The following is an 18,718-nucleotide window of genomic DNA, read 5'->3' as shown; positions in this document are numbered from 1 at the left end:
ATGAGAGGGGAGGAAGCCTTGGCTCAGAGAATCAGAAGGAAAAAAAAAAAGTAGCTGTCCCTCTTCAGTGAGCTAATGTATTACCTTTGCAAATAGGCTATTTGAAATCTAGTTGCCATTGATTTCACCTGCAGTTGATTTCAACTAAGTCATCACCAGGGACATAACATGCATAGACCCTGCTTGATGGTCAGATGGGCTGAGGGCAGATGTAACTTCAACCCAGTTGTTTGGCCTCCTCCTTTGGAAGAAAAGTGTTCCTGATATTGCAGGCTGGGGTTTTATCAGTGCTATGATGAGAAAATGAAACAAACAAACAAAAACTACACCTTTAAAGCAGAGTTGTCCCACTGAGGGAGGGGATGATGGGCCACATGCTGCATGCACTGGCTGACATGTTTAATGGACAGCACTAGTGAGCTGGAGCTCCAGGTCTGGCTCGTTATTATTTAATTTTTCTTTTTACAGAAGAGAAAGGGAAACACTTCCCACACTGGCTCCCTACCATCAGCAGCTCTGATCTGTCATGCTCTGCAGCAGGCATGACGATGTCGGGGGAGTTCCTTCTGTTCGCTTCCTCTCTCCTCTGCCTGTGGGAGGGATCCCAAGAGCAGCAGGGTTGCAGTGGCTGCTCAGCTAGCCCGGTGCTGCAGCTGGGCAGCAAAAGGTGCTCTGGGGTAATGTCTTTAGCCTCTGGGTTTAATCCCATATAGTTTGAAAAGTGTTTGGCTAGCCTGGTTTGATTTGCATGGCCCAAGGAGCTGAGACACAGGCACCTTTGCCCCACGGGTGTTCCTGGTGGGCAGGTGGTTCACAGCAGCTGCTGGAGGTGTGCTAGGAGATGCTTGAGCCTTCCTCTCTGAAAACATTAGCAGCATTTGCTGTCTCCCCTGCTGCTGTGTTTTCACACCACGCCCCTGCACAACAGCACTGAGAGTGTCAGGTCTGAAGCTGTTCATCCAGTGAACCTCCAGGTTTCCACTCTTCACCCTTGCTGCAACCAGTCCTGTACCTGCATCCATGTACGAGATGGACTGAGGCTGAATCAGTGGGACAGATGCTGTTGTATGAGGTCCTAGCTAGGCCCTTTGCAGGTCCCCATCACACACACACGCTTCCTGGATGTCCAGGAATGCATCTTCAGCAAATAACCATGTTTACTTGTTCACAGTGAATTTCAGTACATTCCCTAGATTCACTTATGCCTACCCTGCCAGGATGTTGTTGACCATTTATAACCAAGCAAAACAGCTCAAGTGTAGAAGAGGAAACACCATTCCACCAACCCCCAAACCTGCACCTGAATAAATTTCCTGAATATGACTGCCAGACACCACAAAAGTGTTCAGATGCTGGGCAGAGAAGTAAATTCTTCAAGTAAATAGCTCAAAAAATATTGTTCAGCTCTAATATAAATCTGAAATTATTGGTATTTCTCCTGCTTTCCAAAGAGTTCATATCCTCTGGTTTTGTACACAAGAAATCTTCTGCAAGTCATTTCTACCTTAGGCTACACTCAGCTGTGGTGTAGCTTTCTTTTCTTTTCAAGCTTTAATCAGCAATGAGTGGAACCAATCCATTTTGTGCAGACTTCTGGTAACATGATTAGTTAACTGAGGTCCTTTGTCTCCTTAAATTCAAATATGTTACACTTCCCTTCCCAAACCTTTAAATGGATACAAAATTAAGTTATCTTTGGGGATTGTTCTGGTGTTGGCATGCTGTTTGTTCAGAAAGCTTATCTGCAGCACCAGGACAATCTGCCACTTAAAATGCAACAGCTGGGGATATTTTATTTTCTCATGCTTGGTCTGAAAGCAGAGGTGTTCTTAATTAATTTTTAAAATGCTCTTTTAAAAGGCTCTAAAGTAATTAAAAGAATGACAGGAGATGTGGTATATTGCCAGTGCCAAATATGATTCAGACAAACTGTCACTAGAAAATGTCTTTGACAATTCAAAGTCCTCCAAAATCTATTATTAAAGCTGTTTGGGCTTTTTCATTTTTTTCCTCCTGTCAGCCACAGTGCTAAACATTATCTCAGATCTAGCAAAATACAGATTACTGCAGAGGGCTCTATTGTGTTTTATTCTATTCACTGGTATTGGGAACCTGTCAGCTACATGGGTTGTAGCCTGTGTCAGCCAGCACTAAGCAGCGTGATTGCTGGGCAATTGATTTCCTCTATTGTGGCTGGACTGAAGGAGCATGAGAATCCTGCCTCTCCTATTTCTGCTTCCAGACTGCAAAGCAATATAGTAAGGGAGGGCTTTCCAGCATGTCATTGCTCTTGTCTTTACTATCAGCCCCGTCCATCAGTCCAGGTGATTGGGTTTTAATTGCTATTGCCCCTTCTCTGGGTTGCTCCTATCCCCAGACCTCTATCCCCTCACCTTTCTACCAGGAGTCACAGATGTTTTTACATACCATCCTTTTCTTTTAATAGACTAGCTGTTCTCTATCCATCCATGTCCTTTCCCCTCCACAAATTCTGCCACACTTCTCTCATTCAGCTGCGATTTCCACACATCCCCAGCTCCCCATCAAAAAGGCTGCAGTCTCTATGCACACCTCCCCAGCTAAGCTCATACAGGGGTGGAGAAGGGACGTGATCATGGCCCAGCCCAAGCTACAGCCAACCTATGCTAGGCTCTGCCAGGCTCTGCCTTTTGCAGGCTGGATGACCACCGTGAGCTGGCACCCAGGTGGGAAAGAGCATAGCTTTGTACAAAACCCTCCTGCCTCGGTTTGCTTAGATGGTGCCAGAGACGGAGCCAGGGCCTTGGTACTGCTGTTTCTTTTTAAAAATACAGTGCAAAAATAGCACATTAACTGTAAATACTGCATTCTCCCAGTTTTAGCTTTCGGTGGCTGAAGCCTGCAGCAATTTGGTTATTTTTGTGCAGCGTTAATACTTTGACAGCACCTCCAGGAGCCACCGTGTGTCACCAGCTTGCTGAGCACATGGGGCATGGCCAGCCCATGGAAAGGCCATACTGGTGGGCTTTGTGTCTCACATGCTGGTCTCTCTTAGGGAGCTTAATCCCCCTTTATCACCTCAGTGATAGCTGCGTGGTCACCTTCAGCACAGAGAAAGCAGGTGTTTTTGTGGAACGTTGGAAGTTGCTGCTGCTGCTGAGCCAGCTGTGCTCACTGTTTGCACCTGGGGATATATTCAGTGAGGTTGTCCCATGTGGAAGGGTAAGGAATGAGCTAGTGAGATAGAGGCAACTTTGCCCTAAGAATAGATAAAGCCGTGAAAGGGGAAGCACGGAGGTGGAGAAGAGGGGTTGAAAGCCCTCAAAGGAGAGAGATGAAGGAGAGTTGCATGCAGCAGGCCAGGTGGCCACAGGATATGAAAATCCTCCCACTGCTCAGATTTGCCTGGCAACTCTTTTTTTTTTTTTTTTTTGGCTGCCAGCATTGCTGGTGTATTGCCATACAGATGCGGCCTCCATCTGATGGGGAACGGCGGAGGAGGGAGCTGTAGGAATGGATCCCCACTCTCAGGAGATCTGTGCCTTGTGAAGAGGCCACAGTAAAGGTGTTGGCTCAATGGCAGCACCCAGCTGCTCACGGCCCTGGGATGTTGTCTGCCACCTTGTAAGTGACAGCTCTTTTACAACCCTCAGAAGCAAGTGCTAATTAGGAGCCCAGCTTCATGTACCAGCAGTGTCCTTCACCACAGCGAACGGAGGGATATGGCAGAGTGTCATCTGCACAGCTCCCTGATTAAATGCAAACAGTGAAAACTACTGGCCCTTGAAAAGCGTCCATGGAAATAAACCATGGAGGCCTTGTTTTATCTCTGGTCACAGCAGGGTTAAAATCTCTTTTTGGGGCCTACTTGACAAAAAATCTTTATTTAGCTCTTCTGAGAATAGAGTCAAATAAGGTTCTGTATTCCAACCCAATGGCACAAATGCCCCAGTTTTTATGCCTTATGAATAACAGGTTGTGTTGTTAAGTAGTACAGGGTCCTCTCAGAGTCTGACCTGGTCTCCTCATGCAAGATGAAAAAAAGTCCTGAGTCAGAGACTGAAGCAAATCTCTTCAGCAGCAATGGTGACAGCAAAGGGTGCTGACACTAGGCCCTGAGGTTGGTATTCAAAGACAGCTGTGGGGTAGGTCTAAGAATAAAATAAAAAAGGAGAGGCAGCTGCTGGAAGGGGAGAAGGTCTGGAGATGTATGGTGGGGTCTGGGGTGGAAGGAAGTCTGGCTCCTTGGGCTGAGGAAGTGTGAAGGAAAAAAAAAAGGTTTGAAAGTAACCCCAGGCCAAACACTACAGTTCATAACCAGCAGGAGATCACAGAAAGGAGCAATGTAAGCTTTGGCTTACACAAAAGCCACACAATGTGGCTTTGTGTAGGATAAAAGTTTCGATGGGGTGCGTGGGAGGGGATTTGTACCCAGCATCTCTGTTTGCTCCTCTCTTCCCTCTTCAATTACGGTTCATTGGAGCTAACAGTGCTTCCACCACAGCCTCAGGCTTTCAACATCTCTTCTTCTCTCCCTTCCCCTGGACTGCTTTGCCCAGAGAGCTTTTCCTTCAGCTTGCAATATGTCAAATTTCAGTCCTTGCTCTGTGATGAAGTGGCAGCAAGCCCCAGCAATATCCATTCAGGCATGGTGGGTGTCTTTTCTGACCGTGTAGCATTCCAACAGGTGCAGCGTTTGCAAGAGGCAAGCTGAGGAGATATTTCCAATCAACAAAGAAGAGAAAGGAACGTCAGTGTCAAGGCCTGGGCTGCTTGGCAGCCTCCACACAGAGGGAAGTGCAGGGATTTCTCCATCCTGGGCATTTCTGTGGCCCGTGTGAGGAAGTTCATGGACTCCCAATGCGGGTGGGAAGGGCCCTCTGTCGGTCTCTAACCCAATGTCTCTCCTGGAGCAGTAATACCACAAAGGTAGAAACCTGCTGGTGATTTTGCTCTCCAGTCTCCATGAAGAGTGCAATAAAAAGTGAAGCGTGGCACCTTGCTGGAAGCTCCGTGTTGATGGGCTTCATTTGCCTCCAGGGGAGGAAGGTGCGAGAAGCAGCACAGACCAGCACTTATGATTTCCCCTGGGAAAAAGGCAGGAGCAAAGGTGTTTAGAGTCAGACAATCTCTTCAGCTTCTGTGCACCATTATATACACACGTAATAGTAAAGGCAAAGCTGCTGAGTGTTTAAAGACAGCACCGAGCCTCCCTTTCCAAAGTGAAACTCTTTCATCCCTTCAAAGGACTGATTTCTTTGACCCAGCAGGGAGGAATCTGACGTGTCTCACCAGGAGGCTGTGGCTTGGAAAATATGCTGTGCTTTCTGCGAGAAGCCTCCTTGCACACCCAGTCTGTCCTGAAGGCCTTCACCCACGTAGTATTTTGGACTGAAGACAAAATTTGCGGCCTACATATCACAACTGAGTCAACAGAGGGGAGCAAAGAAAAAGTAGCTGAGCAAGGCCCCTCAGAGCAGCCTTGTCCACCCTCCGTGACACAGAGGGGATGGGAACATCGAGTATCAATTTATTTCTCAGCACTTTAGCAGCAGATGCTCCAGACATGGATCATCTTTAGACACAGTGTCCTTCCAGTCATGTTTGAATCACCTCCCCCAAGTTCCCGAAACCAGCCAAAAAGCTTAAAAACACATGCTTGACTGATATTCAGCAGAGGTAGCTTCAGATCAGCGACAAGTCCCCATGCAGCGGGTGAAGGTTCTCCTCTGAGCGCACTGCAGACTACAGAAATGCTGTCAGGGAAGCTTTGAAACTTGGCTGAATCCTTCTGTCACAGGAATAAGGCAGGCTGAAAAGTAAGTCTTGACATCTGCTTGGAGACAGTAATGCTCCCCCGTGGCCAAGCCAAAGCCACACACAAGGGAAGTCTGTTACTGGAGAAAAATAATAATAAAAAAAAAAGGGCAAATGAAGGATGTTGAGAGAATCAGACAGGAAGTAGAAAAGCTGATCTGGAATGAGGCTGGTCCAGGAAGGAGGTGAGGGAAGCAAATACGACCTGGTCATGAAGAGCCCTAAGAGCTGTGGGACTCACTTGTGGAAGGAAATCGTAAGGCAGAGAGGCTGGTAGTTTCAAGAGGCAGGGAGTTTTTATAAAGACATCATGAGTTAGAGGCCATAAAACTGGAGTTTTCAAAGGGGTATCAGGCTTCTTTCATCCAGAAGACAGTCCAAACTCACTTCCTATTTTGTAGGAAACTGCAAGTTTAAGCTTTGCCTTGCTTTATATTCCTGGCTGGAACAGCATGCAAATGCAATTCCCAGAGTATTCATTCAGAAGGTAGTTTTGAGATGTTAATTTTGTAGTGAATTTATTTTGCCTTTTATTTTAAGGTTTTCCTTCTCAGGGAAACACATTGTACCTGAGTACTACCAAAAGGACAACCTAAGAAGCTCTGACAAACTTTTAAATTCAGAATTGCCAAACGCAGCTTCTGTATCATGCAGATCTGAAACAGCTATTGTAAGTGAAAGAGCCTCTGCTTATATTACAAGGGAGGCTTGGCAAACTGTGCTTACAACCAAGAGACATTTGGGCATGGAAATGGTCATCTTTGTCCCACAATACATTTCTGTTAAAATAGCACTGCATAATTTTACTTAATAGTAAAAGCTTTTGAATTTAGTGATCTGATCTTAAGCAAGCTTATCTGTGCTCCCTGTCCAGGAGATTTATAAGAATAAGTCACGTCATAATGATTTGGCATCTGTAGACAGCCTTACAACATGACAAATTTAGTAATAATGAGCTTGCAGAGTCTTTCTGTGCATTGCAGCTTTTTCTAAGAAATTGGCCCATTTGTGTTTCTCCATCTTCGTGTAGCAGGAGATAGGAAAATTCACTGCAATTTTTCTCCCCTTTCATCTGTCCAGGGAACCAGACCTCCAGGCAGATAACCTACAGCCCTAAGCCAGTTTGTAGCACTTTGCAAAGCCATTGCACAAAGAAACTGGATAAGAGAATTGGGGAGTGAAAAGTTTGCCATGTGTTTGAAAATGAGCTTGAGAAAGGGTCTAAAAATACAGCAAGAGCAACTCCGTACAGTGCTTTAATTAGCAAAGGGTTTCTCTCCCTATAATAAATTGTAAACCTATGTCACATCAAAGAAAGGAAAGAAATAATAAAAGGCCCCTCCGAGCTAGCCTGCTGTCTGCTACTGAGACCAGACTATAAGTAAAAGTTATGGACTCCTGTTTTTTTCATTTAAAGTGTCACATTTACACTGTTTTTCCATTTGCAAGGCACTGTAACCGCACACGGTGCTTCATGATAACATGTTATGACTATTAATAGCCATCAAACACTATGAATCCCTATTACCTGCAGTCACAGAGCAACTTTTTCATGTAATGGTTTCACTGAAAAAAATACATAGTGCACATTTCTGAGAGTATTTAAGAAAGGTTTTGAGACTGCAGGAGTATTTTGTTTAAGGATTTAGCTTTATCTGGCTACCAAGCTGTAATATTAAATCCTCCTGAAATCTGCCATCAAAAATTTGAGGCTGGGTATTATTAGAAACACTAGTCCTGGCAATTGTTGAGAGAGATACAGGAGTTTGACATGTTGCCCTGGTTAAGGGGAAGATACTAATACACATCTGGGCTAAGGAGCAGGAGAAGTCTTTTGGTTAACACCATGTTGTATGCATTGTGAGCTGAAGAGAAAGCAAGCTTGTCTCTATGCTGTATCTAAAAAGCCTGCAGGCAGCCCAAACCTGCTTCTGTGCAGTTAAATTTAAGGATTTAAATTTCGCTGTGTTACAAAGGCAAAAATCCAACAATAAAGGTGCAGGTTTTTTTGTTGTTTCTTTTCTCTCCTAGTTCCTAAATTAATTCTGAGTCAGACTGTTTCTTTGTGTGGGGCCACATTCATCTGAAAGCATCTCTGTAACATCCATGCTGGCCTACAGGAGGTTGAGCTCTGGGTTATGATTTGAGCTATTCATTCCTTGCTTTTTCCTACAATAGCACCTGCACTGGCTTGGAAGGGAGGGGACAAAGGAGAGGTAGCAATGCTCCTTTCCACCTGCAAGCTGGACCAAGCAGCGTTCTTGCTCTCTGCATAGTCACTGTACAGGGAGATTTTCCACTTGCTCTGGAGGCAGGTACTTGGTGAGGTGACTGGATTCGCATTTCCCGATGGGCCAAGTCTTGGTACAGTGCCCTGTCTTCCCAGAGGAATATCATGCGCCCTTGTGCCTTGGATGGCATCCCTGACCTGGTTGTCTCCTGCAGCACACAGCTCATCTCTTCCTCCCAATGCTGTAATACTTAGCACATCCAAAGTACGACATCCAGAACCATTTTCTGACCCTCGTTTTCCTGAATGTCCATGGCCTGCTTACTGTTGCCAGCTGCTATGGCAAGGTGAAAGTCAGGAGAAGCCCAGCGGGTCTGTTATTCCGCTGTCCCCATCCTTACCTGTTTTTTCTCTCTCGACATTTTTCTCCCCTTACCTCTCTGCAAATCAGCCTGTCACAAAGATGTTGGCCCCAATCTGCTCCTCTACCTGCTGCTTCCTTCTGCAAGTCTTCTCCACAGCCCTTCTTCCCATTGAACACCATGGTTTCTCCTTGCTTAAAAATGCGGCTCAGAGAGCTGTCTCTGTGGGGGCTGGCAGCTAACAGGCACAGCTGCTGGTGGGAGCTGGGCTTGCTGTGCTTGCCTGTCAGCCTAAGCAAGACTGATGGGAGATGCAAACCCAGTAATCCCATGGTAGGTGAGATTTAAAACGTCTCTAATAACATAACAGCAAGGGCCTCCTCTCTGTCACTTTATTGCAACAGCTCTTGAATGCTCTGTATGACTGTAAGGCATTCAGTCCATTATCTGCTATTAAAAAAAAAAAAGGAGACTACTTTGCTGATATTTATTGCTTAAAGGGTTTTCTGGGAGTCAGATCTGGTCTTGGCTCAACTCTTGCTCTGCTTGTGTAAGACCTTCCTACTCTATAGTCATTTCTCATCTCAGTTATTTAATGTGCCCTTTTTGCTTGTAATACACATTATCCCAATCCTGGCATAAGAGAAGAATATTCTTCCTCACAGTGCTAATTAGCAGCCACTGTTGGCTGCTCCTAAACAGAGTGGACCTTCCTTTGTCTGTAAAAGTCTTAAAACAATCAAGAAAGTTAAATATCCTGTGTTAAAAGGCTGGAAGTTGTCCGTGTTGGACTCCCTGCCTCTGTGTCTGGCAAGGTGGATGTTTCTGACTGCAGCTGAAAAAAGGATTCCTGGGGGCCATTCCTTGTTGGTGCTTTGTCCCATGGGTTTGCACTGGAGGAGCTTCTGGATGGCAACATGTGTGGGCAATGTGCAAGGATTATCCATCTGTGGTTCTTTCAGGATGGGAACACCAGAGAGGAGGGGCTGGCACCTCCTGTTGGGGAAACCTCTCTGACACAGCTGCCCGGAGTCACATTTGTCACCTTCCTCAGTGCAGCTTCACAGAGAGGTGGCATTCATGGTAGTTAAAATGAACAAGGTCCTCTCCAACCAAAACAAGCCAGGAAATAGGTTAAACACAGTTTTCCATAGAAAATAAATTCATTGGGATACTGAAATATGAGAGTTTATAAGGACATGATGGCTCCAGCGACAATCAAGCCTGCCAATTCCCTCCATGGCCTGATATAGTCAAGCTTAAATGTCACAAAAGCAGCTTTAACTGCAGTCATATCTGCAGCAATTGTGTTTGTACCTTGCCTCTTATAATCCTCAGTCTCTACGCTGAAGCTTATTTCTCTTTTTTTCTTTTTTTTTTTTAATATGCCATTGACAAGTCAGCTAACACAATCCATGTGAGGGCGAGTATTTTAATACAATAAGGCCATTCTGATTGCTGTCACATCTTTTTAATAACTAGCTGCCCTGCTATTGCCACTCCAATTTCACAGCTCCTAGCTGCACTCTCCCTGGTTAATCACCACCATTTTTAGCTCGCTGATGTTAATTGGTAATTTATCATGGCTGTACCCATTTGATGGTTACTCATTTCATCTCACCACCAATGCTTCTACCTCACTGCCTCTCTGTGATCGACTGGTAAAACTAAAATCAATGAGAATTAAGTATGAAGTGGGTTTGAAATCAGAATCATTGCTGTAATTGATTCACTTTAATTATGGTGTCTCAGCCTCCCAAAGGCAGGGCTTCCATTTGCTGTTGCCACCTTGAAGGACGCACAGGGGTGTCCTGCCCCAGCTCTTCAGCAGCTACACCTGAGAGACCAACGCAGCACAGAGCTGCAGTCCCCAGGTCCCACAGCTCAGGAACAGGTGAGCAACTGCCTTGCAGCAAACCCATCCATGTCTGTCACCAGCAGAGGCTGTAAAATGATTCCTGGAGAAGAAGAAGAGGGTAGGGAGTTGTGCTGCTCTCTTTGACTCTTCCCAGGAAAACCCAACCTGTCCACACCACAGTGCAGGTCAATCAGTGACCATAAAGAACGTGCTCAGTCCCAGGAAACACCCATCTGTGGTCAGCATCCAGGCTCTACTACACCTGGAAGCAAAAAGAGAAGTGGCACGGCAGCGTGGTTGTAGCTGCAACTGCTTGATCACACAAGCAGAGTGAGGCTTTCTGGGGACAGCTAATATCTTTTATTAGCTTGAGCGGCATTGTTGGGGAAAAGACCCCGCATCAGCCACTGATGAATACGTGTTACACACTTGAAGGTGGCCTTGCAGGCCTGCACACTTGTTTGACCCCAGCAAACTTAGAGCAGAAAGCAGCAGGCTCTGGCCCTGCTGCACCTGGAGCATTAGCAGAGGCTGGTGCTGCCCCTGTGTGCAGCGATGTGGGACCTGGAGGGTCCTTGTTTGATCATACCACTGCATGTGAGTTTTGCACTATGTCAAACATGCAACTGGGAAATGCATACAAAATTTCGGTGTGATTTGCAACAGGAATTTCCCTCGGCTCAATCAGCTCCCAGGAAAGTCAGAGCAAAGCCAGTGGCTTAGAGCAAGAGATGAATTACAGACCGTGCCTACAATAGGAGTAAAACAGATTCTTCTGGCTCTGATGGGTGGGCAAGCCTCTCCTGCACTAACACTTCCAATTTTAAAACAGCACACCCAATTTGCTGCAGCTGTGTACATTGCAGTCAGGGTTTGCAGCTCAGCAAAAGCACACGGAGCAGCCAGGCTGCCCAAACAGGTTCCCTAACTCCTAGGTGCCCTGTGAGGCAAGCACTTACCAGGAATAAAATTACAGGCTGGATGCTGAGAGTGAATCGGAGCTCAATTGCACTTCTGGGGTTTCAGGAGAGCAGCTGTTTCTTTGTCTGGCCCTGAAGGATTTTATGCTGTTAGGTTTTGCTTGGCCTGCAACAGCCAAAATTAGTAATTACTGTTATAATTTTATATGTGTGTTATTATTAAAAATAATAATAATATCGAGATCTAAGTGATAACATTAACTTGTTACTGGTAGGATATTTTCTAGGCCAACAGGAAAGGAACTGGGAATTGTATTTACCATTGTAATATCCAGGATTAAAACATAATGGAGAATGGATGTAGCAATAAAGGCTGTCTGAGTTTCCAGCTCAGAGATGCAATTCAGTTAAATTACAATTTCAGGCCCTTGCCCTTCCTTGGGATCATCCACTGGGAGAACTTAAAAATCAGCATCTCCATCCCCGTATGCAGAAAAATAGCTCCAACAGATGGTGAGCATGCAGAAAAGAGAGAAAATGTCAGGGAGCAAGGGGAGGAGAGGCAGCAAGACCCAAGATGAGATGAGCTGAGAGGTGATTCTACCTCTGCACTGGCTAGTTGCAGGCATGCCTTGTTATTGCAGCAGATTTATCTCCTGCTAGCAAAGGCGTGCAGCTTCCCTCTGCCCAAAAAGCTGGGCTTTCTCGTGGACAAGTGGAGCTGGGGGCTTGGAGGAGCTTCCCCCATCCTATAGTCCTGAGCAGCCATGAGCTGGTGGGCTCCACAGTGGGAACCTCATAAGGAAGATGGTCAGATCCTGCTTCAGGGATCCACAGCGGGGCCCATTACACTATTTTCCTGTTATTTTCCACAGTCTTTGCAAGCTTAAGAAAAGGAGAAAATCACACATGGTTTTCTCTCAGCAGTTAATGCTTTTCACTCAATAGCATTTTCAAGAGAGCAAGAGAGACCAAGCAAGGACCTCAGCCAGTGAATCAGAAAATGAATATCTTCACCTCTGTATATCTTAAATTTTCATCTCAGTGTTTTGCTGTTAGCATTTTTCCATGTTGACAGCTATATTGCTGGAACACTTCTAGCAGATACCTGAGCACTTTGGAAAAACCCTCCTGGCCACATAGCTCTTAAAAAATGTCCAGCTTTTCTAACTAGTGGAGAGGTTCATTAAAGCGAACAGAGAATTCCTTTAAAGAGCAGAGAAGGAAATAATAATAATGGGGAAAAAGCCTTGGAATGTGCCAAGGTCAAGCCATAACAGCCTGACCAAATTTGACCCTGGGTAAGATATGGAAATATAGTGTATTATAAAAATAAAAGAGTTCAAATACCTGGGGCAAATCACTCTTGCTACACCTCTCCTGTAATTCTCGTTAAGAATGGAAAAAATGTGTAACCCTGAGTTACCTGATACTTAATTTCAAAGTGTGCTGATATCCAGGGGAATCTCTAGCTGCCTTCTTAAATGGCCTGATATATTACTCTTGGTGAAAGAGTAATGAGGATACAGAGGTAGCTACTCATCCATGCTCAGGGTAGGTTATGCCCGGAGCTCAGAGGCTTTCAGAGCAGGAATTGCTCAAATGCTTCTGAAATCACTGGGAACGTGTACTCTACAGAAAGTCAGTTAAACTCGGTTCCTAAATCCTTTGCTCCCCCTGGAGCAACCCTAAACTTCAGTAATATTGAACTTTAAACTCATTCTCTCCAAGCAAGGTTGCTTCAGTCCGTCAGGCATCTTGGTCCCATGCAAGTGGCAGAGTCCTTACGATGTCCAGCATAATGTGGTCTTGCATGTGCTCACCTGCCTCAATATGACTTGCTCCTTAGCACATATAAAATGAACCCTGGCAGAGGAAAAACTACTGAGGTAGATTTCAGATGTGTTGCCCATGCAGCAAATACCTGCCTGTCCCTATGGTACATAAGAAAGTGCTGCGAGTTTGAGCTCACCCAGACTTGCTGACATTTGCGTGGTCTCCTTCCTGCCGTCCTCCCATACCACTGCACATGCTGAGGCTGATGGCTGTGCTGGACAGGCCAAGAGCAAACGCCTCGTCCTTTGGTAGTAATGTTGGGCTTGTAATACCAGGTCAAGGCATTGCAGGAGAAATGCTTCTCTGCCTTCTCCTAAAACTTCACAGGTAGGCTGGTTCTCCATGCATCCTGAGGACTGGTGGCTTGTGCCTCACTTCACAAATGCTATTTGCTAGCACGTTACTGGTTTAACTGAGTTTGAACGAGCTAGAGCTCTAGATCCTTCACGTGAGCCATGTTGTGAAGAGAAGAGTGATGACAAGGAGCTAACCTTGTGGAAAAGGAGAGAGGCAGAGCTGGAGGCTGGCTCAGACGTTTCCACAGAGTAAGTTACATCCTCTGGTCAAAGTGTTGTCGGGGTCACTGCTGTGGTTATGGGGCTTGCTAAGAGGACTGGGGGGTGAAAGCAGAAAGTGGGACTCCAGCAGAAGGACAGGGATGCTCTCCACAGGGCTCTAGGGCTGCTTGATGCTTTACCACAGCGCAAGAGGCTGGAGAGAGGGGAATATGCACGCTGGGCAGGGTGTCAGCACCAAACCACATCATTTCTCCTTGAGCACCTAAGGTAAGGGACTGCCACTGGAGGGAGCACAAAGAGCAGCATGACTTCTTTGGGTCCATCCCAACCTTCAAGCCTGTGTGCCCTACTTCTGGCACAATACTGTGGCATTGAGCCCCATCCATAGGCCTTAGGCAGGATCCCTGGCTCATGTGTAGCATCCCCACCTGATTTCTCCCCTCCTGGGCTGGAGCAGGCAGTGGTGACACAGGAGTCTCAAAGTGCAGCAAGTCCCACGTGAGATGCAGCGATCTATATCAGGCTGTGCACCAGTACCACGAGCCACTGCTATCGATTTGCATCACTGAGTGTGGCTGTGGCTGTCCAGAGCCTCACTGGAGCTGAATATGATCCCTTTGGTTAGGAGAAGCAGTGCTGGACCCTCGGCAGCAGCCGGAGGAGCCAAATGACCTATGGTTGCCCAGTAAACATTTCTGCACATCACAGCCTATTTGCACACATTGGGCATGACTGTTTCCAATGAGCTGCCATCTGGAATAAGAACAGGCAACTTCAAGCATGTATTTGAGCATTCAGACAAGTTCAGAAAGCAGACAGGAACATGAAAGTTAACATTCAGATATTTCCCGAGCTCATATACCTAGAAGCCAAATGTTCCAGCTAAACAGATTGCGTCCTATTAAAACAGTGCAGCAACAATAAGATGTCATCTGGCTCATCATTACACAACACTGTGTCCATTGGCTATGCACACTTTCCTTGTATTCTTAATAAAAGCATTTATGCCTTGCTACCTTCCTTGCCCACCCCAGGCACACTTCAAGGGAAGAGGGATTAATTTCACAGGAGGACACAGAAGGACAAACTGATTTATACGAATTACAACAAAACCTACTTTCCTTTTTTTTTTTTTTTAATATAAAGAGCTGGTATTTTGCTGTGCTTAAGGATTAGAACTACAGTGTAGCCGAAAAAAAAAAAAGTAAAGCATGTTCATATGACATGTTCATATGACATTTATATGCCATGCTTATTCACTGAATTCTTCACTCTTGTGATAGGTCACACTGGAGATCAGTCAAATTGTGATGAATGATGTAAACTAGCATCTGTAGTCAGGGGAAAGACGCACATTGCATAGCAACCAAAACGAGTTCTTGAAAAGCTGAACAGAAAATTACCACAGGAGCCCCCAGGTACCCGAGCTGTAAGATCAAATATCGGTTGAATAGCTGTAAAAGCTTCTGTGTGGCCTGTGTTCAGCACTGAGCATCTGAAATTTCAGACTGCAACACTATCCTGTCAGCTGCTCCTTAACCCTGAAGGGGCAATGCTTTCAAGAGTTTGTTTTTATATGTTCCTACTGTCCTACTGAGCATCAGCTTCTGACTGCAAACCTTCAGGACAGCAAAGTCCACTGGGTGTCCCATCAGTGCAGGCTCTCTGGTATAGAAGGTAAAGTGTCACTGAGTGCAGTTAGTGCTGGATATGCAAATCATGATGAGTTAGGCTGGGTTTTGCTTAAATAGAGGGAAGATGGTGACGGCATGAAAGTACTAGAACAGGACTGCCTTGGGGCACTTCTGTGTTCATATAGCACCAAGAATGGTGTGGTCCTCATCCATCTTTGGGTAACCTGAATAAATATCTATTAATAATCTATCAGCTTTTTGAAAACAGATACATGAGCTAAAGCCAAATCTATTAACCTGATTTTCAGGTAGAGTGAAGCCATCTAAAGCTGCTGCGGCAATGGAAAGGGCTTCATAATTACAGGAAATTACATTTATAGTTGCTTCAGGGAAATGTTCTCCAACCTTTCTACCTTGGGTTAATTGATGGACATTTGACTTAAGATATTGAACACCTTCACAAAGACAATAGATTCTCCTTCCTGATATATTCACAGTTGCTGACATGCAGCTTTCTCAGTCTGTGGACCCTTGGACATTTTTCAGTGCATGCACATTTAAGCTTCCTGGAATGGGATTTCTCTTCTTTGGACATCTGTTGGAGTTGTCTGCTGCTTCCAGGCAGCAAACCACTGCTGTGGTGCAAAAGGAGAAGCAGTCTTGTTCAGAGAGAAAGGCTGAAGAACACAAGTTTTGCACAGAGCAGGAATGTGGTCTTAGTGTATTCATCCAAATTTTTAATGCGCTTGTCATCATGGTATTTAAGCATGACACAATGGGTTTAAAACAAGAGCAGGGTCCTAGGGCAGTCGTTTCAACCTAATTAGGTTTTAAAGGCTGAGATGGGATGGGGGAGAGAGGGATATGCACAGAAATTTAGCAATGGCATTAAAAAATCAAGGGGCCGCTTTTAAGTCATTCAGAGACAGATGTTGCCTTTCCTTTGTCAAAGCCAGAAGGTTTGCTTGCAGCACTGAGTGCCAAGTGGTCCCCTCTCAAGTGTCTGAATCAGGAGAGCAGGTTGGCCCTGACTGAGCAGTGCCAGGAAGGGACAGACGTGAACTGGGATGTATTCTTGTGGCAACACAATTTCTGCTCCTTCTCCGTGGCTGGGGCAGGGAGAGGGCATGGGGCACTCACCTTTCCCACAGCACTTGGCCAGCCAAATGCATCCGTGTCACTCATTTCCTCTGCACTAGCCTCAAGAATTTGCTATTGTGTAAAGCAAACCCTCAGCCCCAATCCTAAGATGCTAACAGAAACATTAGCCTTTTCTTCCTCCATTCAGTTAAAAAAGCCTCTCAACATTTGTATGCCCCGAAGGTTGCATGCACTATACCCAGTCACCTCACACTCCTTTTCTCGATAACTGGAGCAGAAAAAGCTCTCTTTCTTTGTGAAGTATCATCTCCAGCCACTGGCTGAGTTCTGTTGTCCTTTTCTGGATTCTCTCCAGCTTTCCAGCAGCCTTCAAAGGAGCACAGATCTGATCCAGGCACAGAAGCTGCTCAGCACTGGGCTCCCTGGCATGGCTCACACGCTGCCACAGCCAGAGGCTGCAATGTCCCTCCTGGCCACAGCATCCTGGTAAAGCCCTCTCACCTCTCCCTGTCCTGTGTCCCTCACCAGCAGGGGGACCATGCATTTGTGTGTGATAACACCACTGGGATTTTGGCCAGACTTTTTTTTTTTCCTTCAGAAAATGCCTGTGAGTCAAAGCTGAGCAGAATAGGAACAGAAAGAGAAAACTGAACAGAGCATTTCTATGTGAACGTTTAAACAAGAAGCAGCTCCCCTTCCCCCAATTCCTCCACCATTCTCCTTCTATGTAAATAAATTTGCGTGTGATCCTTTGATGATCCAAGTTTGATATGAATATAGCAGTACATTATATTCTCTATTAGAACTAGCATACTCCACAATCCATACTCCATTACACTGTTTAGGCAGTATAACCACAACAAGACTGTCACAGATCCTCGCTTTCAGGACAGTTGAAAGAATTTAGGTGGGAGGGGGAATTCATCTTCCAGAAGCAATGTCGAAGCATTGTCTTTTCCTTCCACTAGGTATTTCCATTAAGTATTGAAGCATTAGCATTTTCTGCATGGTAGAAATCCATTGTCTGACCAGCCCTAACTAAAATGCATCTTTGAATGGGATACATTTACTGTGTAAGTTTAATAAATGGGCAATCGTCTTTATTATGTTCACTGTTATATACACATACCTGTGTCTAATTATATGTAGTTCCTGGTAGTCTCCTGTTCATCTGAAAGCGTTATCAGCATTGATACCGACACTAACCAGCACTGAGTTATACCTGTCGTGTGGGCAGGTCGTAACCCTCCTGGCATGGTCTCTGTGCTTTGTCCTCAACCCTCTGCCACTCAGCACAGCCTGCAGGCACCCCACCCTCTTGAATTTCAGGATGCAGGTCATTTGGGTCTGCTGGGCAGTGGCCAAGTGGCTTCCAGAAGCTTCCAGAAACTTCCAATGGCTTCTGGAAACTTCCAGCAGCTGCTGGAGGTTGGAGTGGAGGCTGGCTGCAAAAGGCCAAGGGATGTGGGAACCAAGCTTTTCCTGGTAAATGAACTTCATCTAGAGAGAAGAAAGTGCAATGTTGAGAGAGGAGGAAAATATTACAGATCAGAAAACCCGCCTGAATAACAAAAAAAAAAAAAAATGTGTGTTTTGTTTGCCAAGTCATGGGCACCTCCATCTTTCTTCACCAACATGGCTGAGTGCAAAGCCTTTGAGTTCTGCAGTGTCCTGCAATGCCATAGTGGTTGATGACACTTCAAGAAATGTTTTACTCTCGCTTCATTCTTTTTTTTTCCCAGAAATTAACCTGCCAAGCTCCGAGGAACATAGTAGCATTTAATATGGTGAGGGTCAGGAGGTGGAGCATTCTTGGGAAGAACACTTACACGAGGCTTAAATTTCAGCTCTTCCTTGGCAGCCTCCCTAAAAGTCAGCACAGTGTTTCATCCTCATTCCTTCTCCTCCGCTTGGCCATCCCACAGTCCAACATAGCCTGGCTTTTTGGCCTCCCTTGGGCAGGAGGAAGGGATGCAGAGCACCCACAAAAGGCCAACACCCTGGGCTAGCAGGAGAAAATACCAGTTCCCCACAGCTGCCTGGCAGCATAAGGCATGCCATGCCTTCTCCGTCCCACAGTCCCTCCTGCCCCTCTCCCCCACCCAGCTCACGCACAGAACCCCCAGATCCTGTTGGCACCGCAGCAAAGGCCAAAGCTGTGGTTGCTGTGTTCAGCTGCACTGCCTGGGAGAAGTGATTTAACTCCCAGATTTTTTGTTTTTTTTGCGCTCCTCCTGGGCAGCATTTGGGATTGTAATCAAAAGTAGAGCTAACACTGGAGGGGAAAAAATCAACCAGCAGCATTTCAATGTTATGGGTTTTTTTCCATTTTATTGTTCACATCAGAGTCTTGCTCTGAACCTCCATATCTGTTCTGCTGTGAATACTAATCAGGTTTAATATGAAGCATCAGTCATCACAGAGCTCTGCTACAGAAAATAACTGTCTACAGCCACAATTCTT

The 18,718-nt window shown here is 45.7% G+C and overlaps 1 long non-coding RNA gene across 1 annotated transcript; it reads right to left on the bottom strand.

Moving 5' to 3' along the window:
• Window positions 1–4,055: 4,055 nt before the first annotated feature.
• Window positions 4,056–17,871, bottom strand: LOC121068193. The gene is made up of 6 exons (XR_005818691.1): window positions 17,385–17,871; window positions 11,206–11,332; window positions 8,463–9,492; window positions 5,644–5,770; window positions 4,875–5,066; window positions 4,056–4,689 (listed from the first exon to the last, which is right to left on the bottom strand). It is a non-coding gene; the product is annotated as an uncharacterized LOC121068193 (long non-coding RNA).
• Window positions 17,872–18,718: the final 847 nt, after the last annotated feature.

The sequence above is a fragment of the Cygnus olor genome, chromosome 3 (assembly GCF_009769625.2).
Source record: "Cygnus olor isolate bCygOlo1 chromosome 3, bCygOlo1.pri.v2, whole genome shotgun sequence".
NCBI classification, from domain to species: domain Eukaryota; kingdom Metazoa; phylum Chordata; class Aves; order Anseriformes; family Anatidae; genus Cygnus; species Cygnus olor.
This window is presented reverse-complemented; position numbering and strand designations above follow the sequence as displayed.